This window comes from Octodon degus, unplaced genomic scaffold, assembly GCF_000260255.1.
Source record: "Octodon degus isolate 3935 unplaced genomic scaffold, OctDeg1.0 scaffold00022, whole genome shotgun sequence".
Taxonomy (NCBI): domain Eukaryota; kingdom Metazoa; phylum Chordata; class Mammalia; order Rodentia; family Octodontidae; genus Octodon; species Octodon degus.
The window spans coordinates 8,027,168-8,049,927 of NW_004524598.1; the positions used below are offsets into that span (position 1 = coordinate 8,027,168).

General features: G+C 42.3%; 1 protein-coding gene across 1 annotated transcript in view; it reads left to right on the forward strand.

Annotated features, from left to right (window-relative positions):
• Positions 1 to 22,760, forward strand: part of Bach2 (BTB domain and CNC homolog 2) — a 417,100-nt gene that overhangs the window by 83,619 nt on the left and 310,721 nt on the right. The window contains exon 2 of the mRNA XM_023711913.1: positions 9,038 to 9,150. The gene's annotated coding sequence lies outside the window, so the exon portion shown is untranslated. The remainder of the gene's footprint in view (positions 1 to 9,037; positions 9,151 to 22,760) is intronic.

The following is a 22,760-nucleotide window of genomic DNA, read 5'->3' on the forward strand; positions in this document are numbered from 1 at the left end:
TATTCTCGTGGGAGGTCATCACCACCAGAAAGGCTCAGCACTCTTCATATTTTAGACCAGATAATTTTTTTATTAGTAGTATGGAGCCTGTCCTGGGCATTGTAGCAGGTAGCATCACTGACTTGTACCGACTAGTTGCCAGAGCCACCCTTTCCTAGTAGTGACTCCAGAGAGGTCTCCATACACTGCCAACTCTCCCCCAGGGAGGCCACAGATGCCCCAGCTTAGAACTGTTGCTGTGTTCTGTATTCTTATTTTGGTTTAACAGTTCACTTTATAACTGATGATATGGCTATTTCATTATTTCTGAGATTGACTTTAAGGATATAAAGCAATGTTCTACCTCTTATCTTTGTGTGTGCAAAGTCTAAGGCTGAACCCAGGAATTAATACATGCCAAGCACTTACTTTATAGCTGAGCTTGCAGCTTATAGGTAAACACCCATTCTCCTGTTTTAAATGGAAATCACCAAGTTAAGTAAAGTTTTCCAAGGTGCAAGGCAGTATTTTAGGAAAAAAATTGTCTTCACCAGAAGACTTGGAGTTTTGTTTTGGCAGAACCTCTCGTTCTTGGAATTTTGAAGCTAGCAAGTGGAATCCTTCAAAGCTGCCTTGTTGTGACTTTTCCAGAGCCATCCAGTAGGGAATGGCCCCAAGTCTGAGCTTTGGGATGATGGCATTAGCAACAAAGGAACTCCTCGGTAGGAGCCAGTGCAGAGAGCCTGGGATTGGCATTTGGTGCCCTCTGTGCCACCCCAGAATGAAGAGAAAGTAGCAGTAGTAGTGCTCCCTTGGGAACACAGCCGACATCCTCCCGACCTCAGTGGCTGTGCTCTCAGAAGCTGGAACTTGCTCTAGGAAGCAATGTAGAGTTCTCCACAGTGAAGGCGAGCATAGATTTCCTCAGCTTGTTTTGTGAGGACTCGTGTCACCTGCTGTCATGCAATCAAGGAGCCCACGGGGACGTGGCCTACAGGTCAGCTGCTGGGGCCATTTTTTATGACTGTTCACTTGGCTGCTGATGGAGAATTGCAGGACACGGTGGGGTTATTTTGCCTTTGTTTCTTTTTGTACCACCTTTGCCTCTCTTGTCCTACCAAAAATTTCTAAGTCCTAGAACAGTGAATATAAGGCAGACTTCTTTCCACAGAACCGAGGATAGGCCTTCCCATGTGCAGAACCTGTGGCCTCAGGCAGGGAGGTTACCCGCTTCTTTGGGGAAACTGCTTGACTGGTTGATGCTGGTAAGGGTAGGTTCCTCAAGGCCTGGCTCTTCCCAACCCAGCATTACTCCACTAGTAGGATGAGTTAGGCTAGGGAATGAGTCACAGCAGTACAGCTTATTCTACAGAGGTAATATTTCTGGATGTAGACTAAATGAGAGCTAACTGTATGTGGTAGATTTGCCTTTAGAGAACACAAACCGGGCATTTCTGACAGAATTGTATCTACTATATTGAGCTGATGTAGCCTGGCACACTCTTGACACCCTCCAAAAATCTTGACATATGTTGTATAAAATATAGAATACTTTCAAGTCTATTTAAGTTCCAAAACGGAGAGGGAAATCACCAGGTACCAGATGCCACTGATGCCACTGAGCTGTGTTTTAGTCCTGCAGTTGGCTCAAGAGTCTAAGAGTTGTGGTGTTCATACCCAGCACAGGAATTGTTTGTCCAAGGGGGCATGATGAGCTCCCCTCAGAGTGTGTGTGGAGCCAAGAATGGGCACAGAGTGGCACAGCTCTTGAATGGCTGTAGGGTTCTTAATTCCACCCCCAGCTTGCTCTAAACTTATTTTGATATGAAAAGTAGTTAGAGAACATTGAACATCCTTGGTCCTGGTAGAAGCAGACACTAGATCCCTGTGTAGAGGTTTAACGTCCAGCAGGTGCTTCTCCCTCCAGAAGAAGAGGCCTTGCTCCAAGGAAGCTAGTAATGGAAAGTTCAGTATCTGAGCCCTCAGGAAAGCAGACGTTAATAGTGAATCCTGAGATTGCTTTCCACAACAGCCCATCTTCTTAATAAAGGCTTCTTTAGGGGTCTTAATGGAAGTTTCCTCCCAGAGGAACAAGGTATAAGATCCTCTCTTGCATACAAAGCAGATGCATTTCACTCATGAGGGTTACCTCCCACTAAGTACTCTCTCCTCACACAGCCCATCCTCAAGTTCTTCTTAAGAATAAGCTAATAGTTGGAGATGCTTCACTGAAGAGAGAACTGGTTCCCTCCAACATCTTTAAGGAGGTACCTTCCTGGCAATTTTACTTGACAATTGCTCTCTTTTTAATGAAGTAATCCACTTGGTTGTTATATGGGCTTCTCACCATATCATAGGAAATAGATTTGCCAACATTGTATAGTCCCTTCACCCCAAGGGAGAGCAAAGCTGAAATTGTTTGGAGGGCTCTGGGATGCTATCAGCATAAATCCAGGTACATCAGGCATGGTTGGTAAACATCTATCCTAGATTAGTGCACTTCTACCTTCATAATCCAAAGTGATTAAGTAGATTAGGAGTAGCTATCAAGGATGCCCTTTGTGGTGTCATGCAACATTGGCAAGCTTGAGTTGAGAGAGCTAAACTTAAGGTATAGTTCTTTATGTATCACAAGATGGTGGAAACTCCTGAGTTTAATTTTTTTATTCTGAGAATGAGAAGAGTGTTAGGGTGGTCCTAGTAGTATGCAAGTAGTACCCTCCTGACGTAAAGTGATACCACTCTTCTTGGGAGAAAATGCTTCAGTCTTTCCATTTAGTCTCAAAATACTCTGACCAAATCAGGGAGGGATAAAAATAGATATTAATAATAAAACAATGAAAGATGGTAGAATGAAAGGGAAATAGACCCAAATGGTGCTGAATTTAAGCAAGATCTGGTTACCATATACAGTTAGTACCTGCCATGTGTAAGGCAGTAGAGTGGATTCTCAGTGTTTGGGTACAAAAGTTCTCTTTGTTTGAAGACTCCAGAAGGATCTCACACATACACACACAGACACACACACATGTGCGCGCGTGCACACGCACACACTCCCCTACCTGTAATGTAATGCAAAATGAGGTTGTATGAGTAGTGGGAGCTGGGGGGAGGCAGGGAGGGGCCCATCTGCTTGGATGGGTGCTGTGTGTCAGGTACTTCTCTGCATGATATGCAGTTTAGTCTTCAAAACAATCCCAGGAGGTACTAAGAATTTCCCCTAGTTTTATGGAAGAAGAAACAGAGATGTACAGTGTCAACAGCTTGCCGCATACACATGCTGAGAGGCAGAGCTGATGGCCCAACTCACTTGACTCCAAGCCTTGCTTTACGCTCTCTCTCTCTGGCATTGCTGTGCCCAGTGAAGCCCCAGCCATGCAGCCCTGGAGGGTCAGAGTGCAGGACGGGGACGTCTGGCCCTGGAAAGTTAAAGGGAGAATCCCCTGGCCAATGGCGATCGTAGACAACAGAAACTACAGACTCACTCAGTAAATCTAATCCCTGCCGGATTTTGAAAGTATTAGCATACGTTTCCAACATTAAATAAGCAAGTATTTCAATACAGTGTCTCACTTTCCTGGCTTTCTTGACTATCAGTAATTCAGGGCACACTTTGGCTCTGGTTTTGCTGGTCTAGCGCTGTGGAGTGGAAGGTTCAGTAATTCCTCGCTGTCTTCCCAGACTTGACCGTTTCCTCACTTTATCCTTTCCTGACTGCTACCAGCATCTGAATTTGTGACCCCTGGCTTAGGCTGTCAGCAAGGCAAGGGAAGTGAGCTGGGCCAAGTTACCTCATGAGGGTTCTTCAGTATACTGTGTCTTTAACCTATGATAACCTTTAGTGACTGGGAAATGGAACTTGCCTTTTATAGTGATAGCCCTGAATATAAGCACTAGCTGTAGGCATGATTGACTGTAGGATCCCCTTGAACGAGCACACCAAGTGGTAGTGTGAAAGCGCTACTCCTTATCTGACTTGTGGACCAATTTTCTGGTTACTAGTAATGTGTGTCACCTTTACAATCTACGATCTTCTTGTTTCCTTCTATCACAATTTCCTATTGAGCTCTAACTTCTGTACTACTTAAAATTCACAGTATTAATTTTCAGACCACCTCCCCCATCCTCAGGGAGGAAGGCCTTTGGCTGATGATGATGGCAGGTGCTTTTATCCGTCTGCTTAGGATGCGTGTCTTCCTTGCTGTGCAGTGAGAGTAGGCACAGAGGAGTATGGCGTATGGCCAACACTGCCAGTCTCTTGGGGAAAAAGTATGCTAGGGGTGTTTGCTGCCTCAGTGTGGCCATGATGACACAGAGGACATCAAGAACCAGAGCCACACATCTGATGCGTAACGTGGAGGAGGGAGCAGGACCTGGGAGCAGCTCCTCGGGCACCTCTGCCTTCACTCCGGAAGGAAGGAGTAGGGGTGGGGAGCGGGGACTGGTGCTTGTTCCTTTGCCTTGGGTTATTACTCCTAGCACCTCATTGTAGAAGGCAGAGATTGGACTTTCTGTAATAAAAGGGCCTTATAATTACTTAATCTTGGACAAGGATTCCCATTGAAGCTTGTCAGGACTCAATTTCTGCTACCTGTGCATAATCAAGAGCCTGGTTCCTCTCATCATAAAGACAGGAGGAGGAAACTAGGGATACTTTCTCACCTGTTCAGCTGATTGCCCAAGTACCTAAGTTCTAGAATTTTGTGTTTTCGTCTAAAGTCTTCTCTGCCCTTATCTGTCCAAAGCTTGCTTATCTTTGTTACTGCACTGTTCCTTCCCTACAAGCTCTTGGGTCTGTCATGGGTCTTCATGCACCAGGCCTCTGGGTACACTGCTGTCTGTGGTGCTAGGAAAAGGAGGGACAAGGCCAGTTCCAGACTGGCCTCAGGGTGCATGTGCTTGAAAAGCCGGTGGAACCTTTCACATTGCGAAGCATGACCTACTTATTCTTGATGGCCTGTATCCCTTCAGAGTGTCTGAGCTACCCAGCTTTGAGACAAGGCTTCTAGAATAAACATCTCAGAAGGGAGTGGGGAGTTGAAGTTGAAGACAAGCCCAGGTCATCATATTCCATTCTGGCAATAAGAATTAACTGCACTTTCAAGGACCAAGACATAATCCACAAAGAAAGAGCCCTTGACACTTTAAGCTTCACTTCAAATAAAGAGGAAAGAATAAAATCAGCTTACGCTGTTCTCACCATACCTGTAAACCACCTTAGCAGATCCCAGGAGGTCATCTCTGTGGTAGGTGGTGGTTGATGGTAAATAAATAGTGGCAAAACAGGTAGACCCGGTCTTCTCTTTTCTCCCATTTGCTGACACCCACATCATGGAAGTGTATAACTCTAAATGTGCCATAGGATGTGGAATTGTCACCAGAAGCCTGAATCTCTGGTCCCTGTTATAACAAAGACCTGGCTACTGAGAGGTGCCTGGCTATGTCACCAAAGCTGTCTGTAGGTGTTTACCCACCCGACTTTCTTCCTGTCCCTGATCTTTTCATTTCTTTTACTCTTCGTGTGTATGAGTGTGTCTGTGCACACACATGCATGTGCACACATGAGCACACACTGACAGTTGAACCCAGGAGCTCATGGACGCTAAGTATGTGCTCTTCAACTGAGCTACATTCCCTGCCCCCCTCTCTCCTTATACTTACCCTTCTCTGCCTGCCTCCTTTACCTACATTTCTGCTCACCTCTAAAGATGGATCACACTTCATTTACCTGTACATGCCCACTATTAACCCTAAGCTTTTGTGTTCACTGCACAAGCCCTGTTAGGGTCAGCTGAGTAGATTTCTTTCAGAGGCATCTGTCCTCCCTTTCTTTTTGTTCATTACCAGGAGACTCTAACTTCTTAAAAGATTAAAAAGGTTAAAAAATAGAATGAAAAGAAAACCCCTGAATTCTACTCAGCTATCTTTTTCCTTATCGTTTTATATTTAAGATGCAGTCTGTTTTTGACCTGAATATCTCACTGTGCTTTTTCATAAACTGGATTTGCTGCAAGACAGCCAGGTTTTCTCTGTTTCAAAGGACGTGGAAAATACTTGAGAGAACAAGGCCAGTCTTTCTGGTTGCTGTCCAGAAGCAAATTGACCCAGTTTCTAAAACTGTCATCTGTTCTCTGAGATGTTTTCTGTTAATGGTAGTTTTTGAAGGATATATATGTGTTATTGATGGGGAGAGGGTTGGGTTTATTTTTCACTTATGGTCTTTTTACATCCTTGAATTTCATAGTGTCTTGAAAGGAGATCACTTCTTGCCCAGGTTTACTGCTTTTTACAGCATGACCAGGAAGAATATTTTTACCTTCTATCTGGTTAGGAAAACTATTCCCCTGATTAACATCACTACTAAATGAGAGCATTAATACCAATGGCCATTGTAGAGCTTTGAGTACTAAATAGCTGGGTGATATAGTTAATATTTTTAGAAAGATTTACTGCCTTGATATTACTTTTGTTTTGCAAAAACCCAAAAAGTAATAAGAAGTAAACATCAATTATTTTTAGATTCTCTGCTGAGAGCCTGTATCATCCTAAGCTCTATGAGAAGCAAGATAAAAACCTCCTAATATTTCTTAGGTGCTATGTGGCTAATATTTCCCTCAAAGAAACTTTAGCCTTCTAGCTTGATTGTATAATGACATACATGAAAATGACATAAGAACACAGGGTGTAGTACAGGGAGAGATCTGTAATAAATTTAATGTAAGCCAAGCCCCTAAGTTTAGAGAGAACCAAGGCTTTGCCATGGGTAGAGCTGGGTGGGATTCCCTATCTGCTTGTTATCTTCCCCTTGTGACCACTTTCCTCCATTAGTCACATTGGGAACGTTCTAATAGAATTGTGACATCAGCCATCTCTACAAGACATGGGGACAAGTTTTCTGGGTTAAGGGTTAGGCTGTAGTTCGCATAATTTTTTTCAGTCATTTTTAGGTTGATGAGAATTAGACACTGATGATCCTTAACTTTGAGGCCTTGAACACCCAGAGGTCACGTACATATGGAGATGTTTGGATGTATTCGTGCTGAAGAATCAGGATTCTGGGATCACCCCTTCCTTGTACATCTCTGTCAAAACATGTTATTTCTGTGACTGCATGTAGCATTTGTTTTGTCTAGAATGACTTGCAACTAGCTATCTTCTGACTTTTTAAAAAAGTAATACTTTGAAAAAAAAAAGTAATACTTTGCTCACAGAATAGTAATATATGTGAAGTAGGTATTTAGCTGTTAAAATATAATTGCAAAATCATTTTCTCAGCAGTGAAAAATGTTAATAAAGGCAATTCAGCCTTCTACTTCTCCGTATCCTGGATTCATTTAGCAAATTGCTGAGTTAAAGATAATTATTGTTGGCTAGTGGGATTAGGAATACCTTTTCTTTGTCATGTTGAACCTATTCTATATTGTTATCATAAAATAACGCATTTTTAATTTTTAAAAGCACTGCAGTTCTTTTTTTTTTTTTTTTTTTTCAGAACTGGGGATTGAACTCAGGCCCTTGTTTCTTATTCTTATTCTTATTATAAGGCCCTCAAGCGCTTACTCTACTCAGGCCCTTGTTTCTTATTTCTTATTCTTATTATAAGGCCCTCAAGTGCTTATTCTACTGAGCCATCTCCCCGACCCCTACTGTAGTTCTGCTTAAGCCTTCAGTTCCATTTTTTCATGCAGAGGTTCTTACAAATAAATTCTTCTTAGGTGCAACCTGAAAAAATAATGCACAGGATAAGGAATCCTGCAATATTTTGTTCCCGTCTCAGATCTACCCCATCAATATCATTCAAAGGAAAAAGATACAAACCTACTTAAATGTTTGGAGACATTTTTTATTTTAATTTATTTTTGTGACCAGCTCAGCCTGCCCTGGGGGTAGGGCTGGCACAGCATGTGGTACTGGGGATCAAACTGTGGTCCCTGTCACTGTGCTTGCCTAAGCAGGCACTTGCAATCACTGAGCTATCTCACCAACCCTTTATTTTTATTTAAAATTTGATAAATTGAGAATTGTGGAACTGTACCACAAACTCTTTTACCCTAAAATGGAATTTATGTGGATTAAAACCTTCTATAAAGAACCAACACATAAATTAAAACACAGAGCATATTCCAGCTTGTGGGTATTGGATTGTTTGGTTCATCTGGGATGTAGAAAACTGACTTCCTGGCACCGGGGAGATGGCTCAGTAGAATATGCACTTCCCTGGCAAGCACAAGGGCCTGAGTTCAATCCCCAGTTCCACCAAAAACAAAAAAGAAAGAAAAGAAAACTGACTTCCTGAATTCCATGATGGCACTCTGTGCTCTAAAGCTGTGCAAAATAGTCCACTTTTCAATCCCTGGTAGTGACAGAGCCCTGCTGCAGCCTGTGTCAGACTATTTCTTTGTTCCTCATGGGCATCAGGGAAAGGCCCTCGGATGTGGTACCCAGCGATGCTGCTGATGCAATAGTTTCTTTCCTCTTGCAAGGAGATCACAGCCTGAATCATGGGCCTCTGTAGCCTACTGAGCACTAAAGCCTCAGTATCCAGCCCACTTTTGGTAAGTGCTCCAAAATTAGTAACTCAATCAATGCTTAATGTCCCTGTGAATCTCCAATCACTCTAAGCGTTTAATGCCTTTCCTTGGCCACTGGCATGCTCGGTAGCATGCCTTAAGGCTCTTGACGTGACCCTCCATAGCTTCACTGTTGGATGTCGTAGCCATTAACTGCATTGTCTATTTAAATCTAATTCAAATTACATAAAATTAAAAATTCAGCCCTCCATTTGTAGTAGTGCCTTTCTAGTTTGAGTTTTGACCTTCTTAAAATGGGCAAGAAGTTAACATGTGAACAGCATCAGTGTGTGCCCACATCACTGCCTTACTCTATTCCCCAACAGTGCCGTTGTAGGCCTAGCCGCACCCTCGCACCCTTCCCCCTTGGCCACCAAGTTAGCCTGCAGAGACACTGCAATCATAGCAGAATGATCCATGTCATGGAACTGCGCACACCCCCTCGCCCCCAGAGTGTGAGCTGATGGATTTCTTCTCTGTGTTCACAGTGCAGCTGCCTGCTTCAGGACGTGAGGGCTCCAGGAACAAGGAGAATCTTCCAGCACTGCTTCACATTGTGCTATGCCTGGTCCCTCACTCCCATCCCTACAGCATGAACAAGGTAAGAGGTGCTTTGAATCAGCACTTGTGCTTTTTCCTTATGGTACTGTGGTGGGCATATTCCTTTTCCTATGCTGTGAGGAGGCTGATTCTCATCCTCAGAACCATTCTGGTGGTTGGAGAGTTGTGATCCGCACAACCTCTTTTTCAAAAGAGCTTTCAAGAGCTGGTAGCAACTCCGTGATTGTATAGTCCTCTGAAATTATCACTTGTATTTTTCAGGGTCCTCTGAATGTTGGAAAGATTTGACTACTGCTGGTTTAGTTTCTGTTTTCACATCTGTAAAATGCTAATAAATTGGCACTGACCTCATGGATGATAGTAAGGATGGAATGAGTTCATACAGTGCTTGTCTACATTACAAGCATCTGATAAATATTTGCTGTTGCTTTTTATTTGGGGACACATGTGTCCGTCAGACATAGTTGCAAGGAGTCTAAGGATCTTCTGAAATGTTTCCAATTAGGCTCTGATTGATTTGGTGGGGAGTCCGATGATCAGACAGGCAGTCTGAACAGAATGATAAAGAAGGCTCGAATGATGTCTTCAACAAGCGACAGGCTATTCTGGGTCAGTGTGGCCAGTGCTCTGAAACACATCCCCCATTTCGTCTGGAAACACCGAAGTGACATCTAATTCTGGGACCTAGGAAGGGCAAGATAGAAGAGGTGACATTTAGGATTGGATCCTGGAAAGGAAGTACATCTTAATTTCCTGGACAGAGAAGGTGGGATAAGACTCTCTAGGTGAAGGGAGCAGCTTGTGTTCAGGCTTGAAAATGCATGAGAAAGTCTGGCCAAGAGTTTCATGTGGTGGCAGCAGGGCTTCTCAATCCTGCGTTACTGGATTTTTAGTAGCAGCCCTTTCCCCTATATTCTAGTCCTAACAACAGCCTTCAGATATTGTCCAATGCCATTGGCAGAATCACACTGTGGTTAAGAACTCCTGCTAGTGAAAAATGACCAAGTATAAGCCCCAAAGCAGAGAGAAGGGCTGGATCCATTAAAGCGTTTAAAACATGGGAGAGACACTTCCAGAGACCTAGAAAAACAGATGTGGTTATGGTACAGTTGGTCAGCACTTTCAGGTGGTTTGGTGTTGAAGAGATATTAGTGAATCCCTAGACTTTAGAAAGCCCATTAGACTCATTGAATTTTCTACACTAAGGAACCTCTGATCTCTGGTGACTTTACTCACAACTATTAGTCTGCCCTTCTCAAGGGTGGAATACTTCCCAACCTCTTCGGTGCTTGGAAGTTGTGAGAAGAAGCCCGTACACGCCCCTTATCCCTGTGTAGAAGCTTTTCAGACAGCTATGCTTGCTTTACTCTGCCTGCAGAGACTAGGAAAAAAATAAACATTTGTGCTTGAGAGGTTTTCGTTTGCCTGAGCCAAGCTAAAGAGGAGAAAACCTTGTGCTGAGTGCTCCCGCCAGCCCCTCCTTCCCAGGTTTGACTACTCACCCTTGACCATTCCTTGAGAAGTCAACTTTAGGAATTCTGGAAGTTGGGCAGGTCTGTGCTGCAGAATGTGATCAGAGGTGGGGAAGGTGATCTGTCGCTGCTAATCCTGGCTTCTATTATTTGGAGTGTGGTGTACTGAAAAGCTGGGAAGACTCCTGGGAAATCTGCTCTCACAGGCAAGTTTGTTCTGACAGCCCTGACCTAAGATTCTCTAGGGCAACTCAGGATCTGATGTCATGGATTTGCGCTTGGTGCGCAGCTGGGACCCAGACTCCTCAGCAATTTCAGCTGTCTCAGTGGGTGTGTCTGGGAGTTACGTTCTGCCTGAGTACACCAGTAAGTGCTTTATTTTGTACTAGTTTAATTGAGAGTACTGATTAAGCTCTCTCTCTATGTCACCTCCATCGGTCAGCATTTTTCTTATGGCTTTTTGGCATAAGACAAAGAATAAGTCACTCTCTGGGGAGGAAACAGCTCTTCCCAACACTAATGAAACAACAGAATTATCTCATCAGCTAGGTATGTAAGTTAGAATGTTGGAAATACTGTGGTGGGTGTGACTGGTTTCTAAGTAGAGTTGTTCCTAGAAAGTTGAAGGCCGTTGAACTGTGTGTATGCTCCTCTTGGTGGGACACACGCTGTAACACTCTCTCTCCTTCCTTCCTAAAGCTCAACTCACTGATGGGACATTGCAGTTAAAGAAGTGTCAGAATGGAAGTTGGCTACAGATTTTGAGGGCAGCACTAGGATGATGGTGATTGTAATTCTTTAGGGACAGGTCTGTTGGGGGGTCAGTCAAGGATGCCTCTTCTAGAACAGCCTCAAGGGAACAAAAGACTTGGTAGTTTGTTTTCTTAATTTAACAATGATGACTGGATAGCCTGTGAACTGCCTTTCCACCCACCAGGTAGGGCCTTCATTCTTCATTCTTGAACTCCGATCTGTGCTAGGGTCTGAGGAAACATCAGGAAGGGATACAGCTCTGGCTAGCACATGGATGCAGTAGGAAAGAGAGGAAGAGGCGTTCCCAGGCACCAGGCCCAGCACGAGTGTGCCACCGTTTCTCAAGGCCAATATGCATGAAATACATTGGTTTGATACCCAGTTCATAAGGTTTATAGGGAATCGCTATCTTCTCTGAGGTTTACCTTTTTGTGGGCTTTTATGGTTGTTGGATCTGTAATTTATGTGTTAAAAAAAAAGTGGAGGTCATATATTTTCTCAGGACAGTCTCCCAGCCCTTCATGCTGACTTGAAAAACCATCTTTCCAACTTCTATACTCTTCAGATCTTTGTGTGTGAGTTGATTTCCCAATCTTTCTGTTAGTCAAAAACTTCATACAGCAATTAGGATTTAAGTTTGAAGTTTTGTAGTCTGCATCCTTTCTCCTTTCTGTGTCAGTCTCTCATTAATACATACGTAATATGTCAACAGAGAGTGATGGAAGGAGCTGGAAGGGAGCCATCCCCTTCCAGGTCATGTCCCCAGTGAGGGACCAGGACCTCAAACAAGGCCTGCCTCCTAACAGCAAGTCAGTTGTGGGGCTCCATAAGCCAGTCACCTCCTACAAACCCTGCCTCTGGTGCTTTGGCAGAACATTCCAAGTCTAAGCCACAGCATGGAAATACAGTGTACAGTGCTACCTCAGTTCAGAAACTTAACTCTTTCCATAATTCTGTTAGCAAAACAGTTTGGATAAGAATCAAATCAAATTTCCCCATGGAATCAATATTAGCCCTAACCATCATCGAATTTGATTCAGTTCTCAGCCAGTTCAGTTTGTGCACAGAATCGTAGAAAGAAGTTCATGAACTGAGGTACCAATGTATACACTGAGCATCACATAAATTTTTCTACTAAGGATTAATTTGGGGGTTTATCTATGTTTGGAGGTTTATCTATTTATGCGTGTTATCATGCTATAAAGGAAGGATTTTAATGTTTTATTTGGAAAAAACTCATAGCCAGAATTGGAAGAAGGAAAAATTGGAATTTTTATAGGGACAAGCAAGGCAGGATAGTGTACATTAATTTCATACCACCTTTTAAGTTCATGAAACCCTACTAGAAGGACAGTGGTCTACTCATGAAAGATCTTACTTTCCTGGTACCAGCAACCCTGAGATTCTAACTGTTCACTCCCTCGTGGTCCTTTCTTTCACAAAGACATGCTGATGTGCATCTCTGCTTTGGATTTATTAGGCTACGCCATCTGGTTGGAAAATAATTGACTTTTTGGTTGTTCTATAAAATGATCCTTTTCTTCCCTCCACAGGTAGACAGAGTCCTTTGCAGAACTGTCCTTCCTTGTGTTCAGATCTTACTTCTGTTGCTTTGCACAAGTGTTCTGGCATCCAGGGAGACAATGCAGCGCCGCTTATGTTTGTCTCCCTTTGTGGGTGAGGGCCCCTGTTGGCTCGATGATCTGCTCACCAGAATTTCTTCTTTGAATGGTTTCTAGTATTTAGTGCTCTGTCCTCCTGCACCAGGCTGGAAGTAGTTTCATGTTTACAGTCAGATCAGTATCTCTACAGTCAACTGAAAAGTAAAACTGAAACTTCGCTTCCGCCTTCATTTACAGGTTCTCTTGCTTTACACCTCCTTACTACAAAGCAGTGAAGTCCACAGTTGGCTCCTTTTCTCTCCCATCCAACATCTGATGTATACCTGGCTCTAACAGAGAAAACCTCAAGTCCTGCAGCGCTTACTCCTCAGGTGCATACTGCTTGCCTGCCCTGTGCTTGCAATAAATACATTAATGAATAAAACAAAGATCTTTGCTGTTCTGCTAAAGGCAAGAGAGTCATCCTGTCCAGAGGTTTAATATTTTAAGCCTAATGTTAAGGGGCTCGCCAAATCATTCAGCAGATTAAAGTGCCTGCAAGCAGGCGCAGGGGCCAGAGGTTCCGTCCCTGAGCCTGCCATGCTGGCCCTGCCCCCAGGGTGCGCTAAGAGGGCGCTTGAGACTGCACCCAGGCATGGTGGCACATGCCTGTAATCCCAAGTCTTGGGAGGCTGTAAACAGGCAGATCACTACGAGTCTGATCTAGTAGTGAGACCCTGAACACCCTGTAGACCCTTCCCTAAAATACAAAAAAAAAAAAAAAACCTAATGTTAAACCTTTTTCTATTTAAAAAAAAAAAATTTCCCCCCACTGGGTGGGCACGTTAACAGAGCCATTGGATGCAGCATAAGGAATTTGTAAGTGATAAACTGTAAGATCTTGGTCTTTCTCATCCTAGGATACATGTAGTACTTTCGCTGCCTTTCACTGAAGGCAGTGGCCAATGCCTTGCGGTGGTGGCTTTTTATTTTGTGGTTAATAATGTCAACCTTAGTTTTATTTTGTTGTTTTACATAAGCTGTTTTCACTGAATTTGTCATTTTAAGCCCTAGGGTTTTTTGTTGTTGTTGTTGCTGTTTTGTTTTGTTTTTCTTTTGTATATACTAATTATACTTAAGTCATTATTTTCCATGTGGTAGCTTTGAAGACCTACTATACAGCTTAAACACTAGTGACATGAAAGAAAATATAAGTAGCCGAAATGATCCTAAAATCCTTAATGACTTCTAGTGGCAGAAATTAGAACTAAAGAGAATGTTTTAACTAGTAAAGTCTCAATTTACTTTCATCAGAAGACATTCTGAACTAATTAGGAGACAAAAGAAGCTGTAGAAGTATTTGTAACATATAGGACAGAAATTAACTTACTTTATTAAGCAGTCTTCCAAATTAATGTGTGAATAAAATAAAAATGCATGCATTAATAGAAACTGGGCAAACTGGCTAAAGGGTAAGTCTCATAAAGGAAGACAAGGTGTTAGAGAAATAAGAAAATGTCCAACCTTGATAGTAATCAAAACAATGAAAATTAAAATAATGTGATGCTTTCCAGTGGATTGACACTATCAGTCTCTTTCTTACAGTGACAAGAAAATACATTCTGAGGGGTACTTAATATGTATCAAAGCCTAAAACTTGCATGCAAGAAATTCCATGTGTAGGGCACTAACTCCAGGAAAATTGCTATAAATGTGTATAAAAAATTTAACGAAGATACTTATTACAATATTGTTAAAATAGTAGTTTTCCTACCATAGTAGTAACCATGGTTCAGCCATACAGTAAAAAAAAAAAAAGGCCATGGGAAGGTGGAGGAATATTTAATGACATAAAAAGATGGTCCAAATAAGTTGGGAAGTTATCTAAAAAGATCGACAATTGGATCACTATTTCATTGCTTTAGAAAGACCCATTGTTTGGATCACTGTTACATTGTTTTATGTATGTGTATATATGCAGAAGAAAGGTTGCAGGCAAACATCCACATTTTAAGATAATTTTCTTCTTTTCGTATATATATATATATATATATTCTTAATTTGTTAGAAATGTGCATCTTTCTAAAAATGGTGCTTTTAGTTTAAAGGAACTAAGGGCTGGCCAAATAGCTCAGCGCATTAAAGTGCTTGCTTAGGCAGACACGAGGGCCAGGAGTTCCATCCCTGGGCCTGCTGCGCCAGCCCCACCCCCCTCGGAGCACTGAGACAGCAATTGAGCCTGGGTGTGGTGGCGCACACCTGTAATTCCAGCACTTGGGGGGCTGTAAACAGGAGGATCACTATGAGTCTGATCTATACAGTGAGACCCTGTACACCCTGTCCTAAATACAAAATTAATTAATTAATATTAAAGGCACTAGATTATAATTAAGATATGATTTATACTTTTATTTCTTTTTCTTTTTCTTTTTGGCGGAACCAGGGACTGAGCTCAGGCCCTTGCACTTGCCAGGCAAGTGCTTATTTTACTGAGCCATTTCCCCGGCCCCCTGATTTATACTTTTAAAAATATGCATAATTGAAAGACTGGCAGAAATTTCCCTGTGTGTTAACAGTAGTTTTCTCAAGTAACAGACCCATGGATGCATCTGTTTCTTTTTTTTTCTTTTTTATTTTATTGCTTTTTGCATTTTCAACCTTTGTACAATAAGTATTTATGTTTCATTCATAGCCAGGAATAAAAGCAAACATTTAAAAATAAATCTTTTCTGGCTGTTTTGCAGTTGGGGTAAGACTGGATGAAGAAATTACTAAAGGGGGTTGTATTGGCCACACAGATTTAGATTTGAGAGCCGTTCTGTTTGCCATTTTATCAGGAAGGAGTGTTTTAACATATTCATGATTTGGGAACAACAGTAAATAGAGAAATCCTTTTTTTTCTTTTCAGACAGGGCCTCACGATGCAATTCAGGCTGGGCTTGTGTTCACTTTTGTAGCCCCCAGACTGGTCTCGAACTCTAAGTAACTCCCCAGTCTCAACCTCCTTGGAGTGCTGGAATTACAGGCAGACAATACCATGCCCAGTTCCAGAGAAATATTCTTCAAAAGATGCTATTCTTTGATGGAGTGGCTCAAGTTCTTTAAAGTGGCTGTCATATCCTCTTATTCAGTTTTAGGTCATTTCTTCTGTTCAGACACATTGCTGATGTACACAAGGCTGCGGGGGACCAGTGGCTCTCATACTATGGCTTGGGACCCATAGGGGAATACAAATGGTGCATCTTTCATGTGGACTGCTTGCACAATCAAAGCTGTGTTTATAATCCTCACTCTTCTCAAGTATATAGTGTAGTGTTTTAGGAACGGCATCATCCCTGAGATAGCTCTTGGGGTGTGTACTTATGTTTTCATGTCTCCTACATTTCTTAGTTTTAATCTCTAATATGGGAAATGTGGATAAAATTAATCTATGTAAATAAAAATTTGTCAGAGTTTGTGGTCGTTTGTAACCCTGTAAAGAAACCCTAAAGCAAATGTGTGAGGATCCATGTAAGGGATGATGGATGTGTCCTACATGTGGCAAGGCCTCCTTCCACAAGAAATGGACCAGGGCCCTGACCACTGGGCATAGTATTTCTGTGCACCCCCGCATCCTTAAACAGCAATTGCCCTTCATTCTTCAACAACCTGCATTTCTATAGTGTTTGAGAAGTTAAAGAAAATTGTATTAACACAAAGCCAGTGTAGCACGTGGGTGACAGGTAAATCAAGTCCTCCTGAATGTAGGACACATGGGAATGGTGACTGTAGACCTCCAGGCTCTGTTCTCTACACGTATCACACTGGGAACTTGAGTGATTCCTTAGGAAGGTGACAAAAACGTACAGTGGTACCTCTATTCAGACACACTTTTGTTTGTGAAACATTTGGTTCCAAAAAATAAGCATTGGAGGGGCTGGGGAGATGGTTCAGTAAGATAAGCGCTTGACTGGCAAACGCAAGGATCTGAGTTCAATCCCCAGTTCCGGAAAAAAAAAAAAAAAACCATTGGAAAACTTTTGCTTCTGTTTGCAAACTCCACATTGGGAGACAAACGTGATGACAGTCATCCTGCCCACAGAAACACTAACACAGCCATCTTTTCCAAAATCACAGAACAAATTAAGTTCATGAACCGAGGTGCCGCTGTAATTCTCTTCTGGAAAGCAGGAGACTACAAACCGAAAATAACAACTGACCATAAAACTCAGCAGATGATTGATTAAGCATGGAGGGCAGTTTTACAGGAATTAACCAAATGTATCTATGCTCACCTATCTTTGGTACCAGGGATCAAACTTGGGACCTTGCGCTTGCCAGGCAGGTGCTTATGCCACTGAGCTATCTCCCCTGCCCTTAACCTGTCTTTAAAATGTGTATGTACATTACTTGCTTTTGTGTATGTGTAAAATACATACAAAATGCATACGTTTCTACCATAGTGTTTCCTACACTACATAGAATTAGCTTTCTACACAGTCATTGGGGTTGTGGGAGCAGCGCTAACACCTCTGTCTCGGTCCCATGGCGTCGCCTCCCATATGATTGTCCAGAAACACATGACAGTTGGTCTCCATGGGTACGGGGCTCACCTCTGAACCTCAGGGCATGTGCCTGATAGAGCAGTGGTTGGAGCCTTCTTATCTGACAAGCTGTCTTCATGGCTCAGGGCCCGTGTTGAAAGCTGAACCCTCCTGTACAGAGCATGCAACTGTCAGAAGCGTAATCGTCGGCGAGCACCTCAAAGCAAGCTCCAGCCCTGAGCTGGTGCGCATCCCCTGCAGTGTCACAGGGTCCCAGCAGTGTCTTGGATGAAGGGGTCACAGGGCCTGCACCAGCAGCTCCATGCTTGTCAGAAAAGTGGAAGGAAAATCCAATCAGGTAGGAGGAGGTAAATTAATGCTTCTGGGTAGCAAAGCTGGACTCTTGGTTAAGCCCCTGACAGCCCCAGGAAAGGACAAGGAATATGTTTTGGCATGACTATAATTCAGTTGCAAGCCTGAGAGCCTTGTGGTGAGTCGCGATAAGCTCTGAAAATGTGGCGACAGCTACTGATGGTCAGACAGGTCTCACCTGAAGGAAAGAGGATGCTCCCTCGCCTTGTTCTTTGTAGTGCTTTCAAACATTGGGATGGATGGCTTTGGAATGCTGTTCACACTTGTTTCTAAGTAATTTAAAAGAGAAGCTCCTAGGATTTTCCTGCTAAAAGAGGCTCTGTACTCCACCCCATATTGATCAAGTGCCCTCTGATTGAATTGAATGTTGACAGAATTTGGGGAGTCTTATTATTCATCACTGTCTGGGACAAATACCTGACACCCAAAATGAAGGAAGGAAAGGTTTACTTAGCTTACAGTTACTGGAGGTTTCAGTTCATACTTAGCAGGCTCCAAGGCAAAGTGGCACATAGCAGAGAGCAACCTTTCATGGTGGCAGCAAAAGGCAAGAGAGCAAAACGGAGGAGTAGCGGCAACAATGGCAACAGAGAGCAAGTCTGTCTTCCTTAAGTTGCATTCAGGCTCTAGTGCCCAGGCTGGGTACAGCACTCACACCCATAATCCCAGCAGCACTAAAACCCATAATCCCAGTGGATCATGAGTTAATCTCAAACTCTAGAAGTCCCTGCCCTATGACTACATGAGGCTTTGGGGGAAAAACTAGACACAAACCATAACAATCACCATATTGAACTGAGCCCACACAGCCCTGCAGCATAGGAGGACCTTTGCATATTGGATATACATAATCCTGTCCCATTGAGGCTAGTGGTTGTAACGAAGAGACCAGTGGATTCTGGTCTTTGGAGTCAAGCAGAAAAACGCTCATGTCTTCTCGAAGTCTTCAGCTCAATAAGTAGGCTGTAATGCATACAACTAAGTTATATGCTATTTAGTTAATTGGTAATTGGCACAGGATTATTTAGTTGCTTAATCTGTGCTTATCCATTTTTTAGACTATCAGTGATCAACTCAATCTGGTTGATTTCTCAAATGTATAATCTCAAAGAACGGAATTCCTTTGTAGGAAAAGAATATGTAACAGAGAGATTCCTCTCTATATAGTTTTTAATATGAGTACCTGGTACTTGAGATTGATGCTTTTTCTTTTCTTTTTTGTGATACACAGGTTCTTCCCGTGCATGGCTATGTGATGATATTCTTCCTATTTACTGTCTTTTGTCTGTAAAATCAGACTAACATTTCATTTACTATAAGATGTTGTCAGAGACCACTTCTGAGTGTATCTATCTCATTGGTTTCATTTTTAAAAACTGCAGCCATGCTGTGGGATGAAATTAATAAATGTACTACACTAAATAGGAGATGCCTATTTAGACTATATAAAACTGAGTAAGTTGCAGAAAATCTTCAGTTAATGGTAGAAGACATATTTCTAGTCTCACATAAATGGCAGTGTTTATATTTCAGTGAAAACATTTAGATTTGATTAATCACAGTTTATATGTTATTCTGGTTTGTTTATTTGGTTTTCTTTCCCTTTTTTTATGGAATAGTTTTGTAACTTCTTCCCACCCTCGTACTTCAACACAGTAGCATTATCTTGAGAGACTAGCCTCAATTAGCTATAAATACAAGCAATTAATTAAGAGGACTAAGCCTAGCCAAATAGGTAAAGTGCCATCACATGTCGTAGCGATCAAGAAGCACCCGTTAATTAGAACCGTAGGAAAACCGTGGTGGGTTATGAAAAAAAGTATTGGGTGAAATTAGCAATGTATGTATTTCTCGCTATTTCTGAAATCCAACCCATAAACAATTTGTTGTGACAGCTGTAGGCTGAGATTATGGCATTTTGGATGAGGTCTGATTATAGCTAAAAATAGACACATGTATTGAAGATCAAAAAAAGGAATATTAAACAATCGAAATTTTGTGAAAGACTGATGCTGTTTCATTGTAATAATTTCCCCAAAGGCACATTAGTAATGCTGCTAAATACAGACTTTAATAGACTTTAATAATGTGTACTTAGAGGCCTGATACACAAAGGGATAATGTATAAAACATTCATTATGGAAAATTGCTACCTTTTTTATTTAATAAGAAATCTGTTGAAACAAAACCGTTGCACTGCCTATGGTATTGTGTTCCTGGGTATTCGCAAGCTGAAGAATAATTGCTAATGTCTTTTACACTTTTTTCACCTATTCTAGTCAGGTTGTAATCCTGTTTACCTATTTGTTCCACGCATGAAAATAGGGGTAGAAGGTACCTGCACGGAACGAAGCGATGCTCAGATTGTGGCTGAGCCTCTGAGGACTCTAATCTTGAGCAAGTTGCTTAACATCACACTCCACTTCTTCGTTTGCAAACCCAACATTGTTCTAGTTGTCTTGCAAGTTTGTGGGAGAAAGAAGTTAAACGTTGACACAGCAGAGGCTTCCCATAATACACTCAATAAATGTTTCCTATTCTTGTTACTTTGTACATCTGTTTCTCTTTAAAGATCGCTTGTATCTATGGATACTGGTTGTGGAGGAGCAGGAAGGGGGTCTAGAGTAGGAAAAAGCAATTATAAGGAAGCCTTGGTAGGCAGGTCTGGAGCCAAGCCCTGCATTGGATTTCAATGTGATTTTAATGTGCTGCTGCTGAGAGCCATGCTGCTGAGAAGGGGAAGAGCGAGAAGCAGATGCTCTTAGAAGAACAGTGGGGCATTTATCTCTTTTAATGAGATAACATCATTAGAGTGACAAAGTGCAGCGAATCGATACTTGAAATGGACTGGCGCTATCTTGCGAGGCGCGCTGATTGCTGCACTTCACAGTTGTAGAATCTGCTGAATCACGGATTCTGTCTTAGCTGTTATTAGAGCCACTGGCTTTGATCTCACAGAATAGATCACACCTTAGGGATCTCCAGAGGAGCTGGGAAGAGGACTAATTGGATAAATGAGAAAAATCCGAGGTGATTTATAAGCTGCCCTGTAATCAAGGAACCTCAGCGAAAGGAGGTCAGGCTTTTTTTCCCTTTGACTTCTTTAAATGGCTGCAACCTAACTCCTGTACCCTCCATCTCTGCTCCCTGCTCTGTCTGCTTCTTGGTGTAGTGTCAGAAACACTAATCATGTCAGACTATGACACTGACAGTCCTGACATTCACAACAAAGAGAGAAGAAAGCGAGGAAGAGAGGTGGGGGAGGGGGACGCGAGAGAGCAGGGGGAGGATTTTTTTATTGCACATAAAACCCAGAGCAGCAGAATCATCAACATTTCGGTACATATCACATAGAAGGAAAATCAAGGAAGGCACAAGGTAAATTCCGCTAGAGATTAAAATGGGGTGGAGGAGATTTTTGTGCCACTATTGTTATGCCCATTTTTTTGTTTTGTTTTGTTTTTGTTTTTGTTTTTTTTTGTTTTTTTTTTTTTTTGTGGTACCATAGATCAAACTTAGAACCTTGAGCTTGCCAGGCAGGTGCTTATGCCACAGAGCTATCTCCCTGGCCTTAGCCTTCTTCTTTTAGATCTTGGAGTGCATAACCTGTATTAGAATTGCCATGGCTATGGCTTCTTTTCATAGAAAAAAAAAAAAAGGAATTTAAATACCTTTCACCCCCTTTCTAGATTTTCCCTTTGCCCCAGTTTGGTTTTTTTTTTTTTTTTCTTTGAAATAAAGCAAAGTTAAGCAGAGGTCTTAGCAGGAAGTGTGTACCTTTTGACATTTTCTATTTTATTACCAGCTTACACCATTACCAGTAGTTTATTCTGAACACTAGCACTTTGTGGAAGAAGTCATCCGTAAGCGATGTTTTCTGACCATGACAAAGCTGAGTAGCAAATGTTCTCTATATCCTTGTCAGCCTTGACGTTGGCCTCCCCAGCACCTGCCTGTGGTGGCCAGGCACAGGAAACTGCTGTTTCAGGCTGCCTAAGAGTGGGGGTGGGCTCCCCAACACCTTTGCGCTCACCCCCCCCCCCCCCCCCCCCCACCCCCTCCGGCAGGTTCTCCAAGTGGAGTCATTCTGGCGAGTGTTCCTGGTCTGCCTTGGATCAGTCATGACCTGGAAACCGGCCACCACGGCACACGTGTGTTTGGAATCCAGATGCTGTGATCTAAATTGAGCTCGGAGCTCAGGCAGAATCATCCCAGCTTTTCTATAAACACAGGAATCCAGCTGCCAGCTCAGCTTTTGAGGGATTTTGAACTACAGCTCTGCATCGTAGCTGGGCTGTCTTTTTATTTTTCCTCCTGCCAGCAACACAACTGTTCATTTATTTTGTGTTAGTCACCCCATCATAAGGGGAGCACATATTGTCTATATTAGAGGGCAGAATATATACATAGTGACTTCTCTTCAGGCTAATTTACAATAATATTAATTGAGAACTTTGTAAAGGCTCTGACCTCATTTTACAGTATTCTCATCCTTAGTGTGAGAGTAAAACTTCAGCTCCTCTGAATTTGTAAAAGAAAGGACAACATTAAGTGGCTTTCTTGAATGTATTGGGGAAATTCAAATTCTGCTGACAGACGACAGTCAATTTGGCGGACGGGATTTGGGCGAATCACCGCAAAGTATCTTCCTGTAAACTCATATTTTCTTTGAAATTTCTTTTTGTTCTAAAATTTTATGTAGATTCTTATTTCTATTACTTTCTGGTATATTCACATTTGCTTTTAGCTAATATAATTCAGAGTTATCAGTGAAATGACCTATCACATTTTCACCAAAATAAGACCAAGTCTTTTTTGTTGTTGTTGTTGTTGGAACTGGTGATTAAATTCAGGCCCTTGCGCTTGCCAGGGAAGCACTTATTCTACTGAGTCATCTCTCCGGCCCCTAGACCAACTCTTATAGTAATT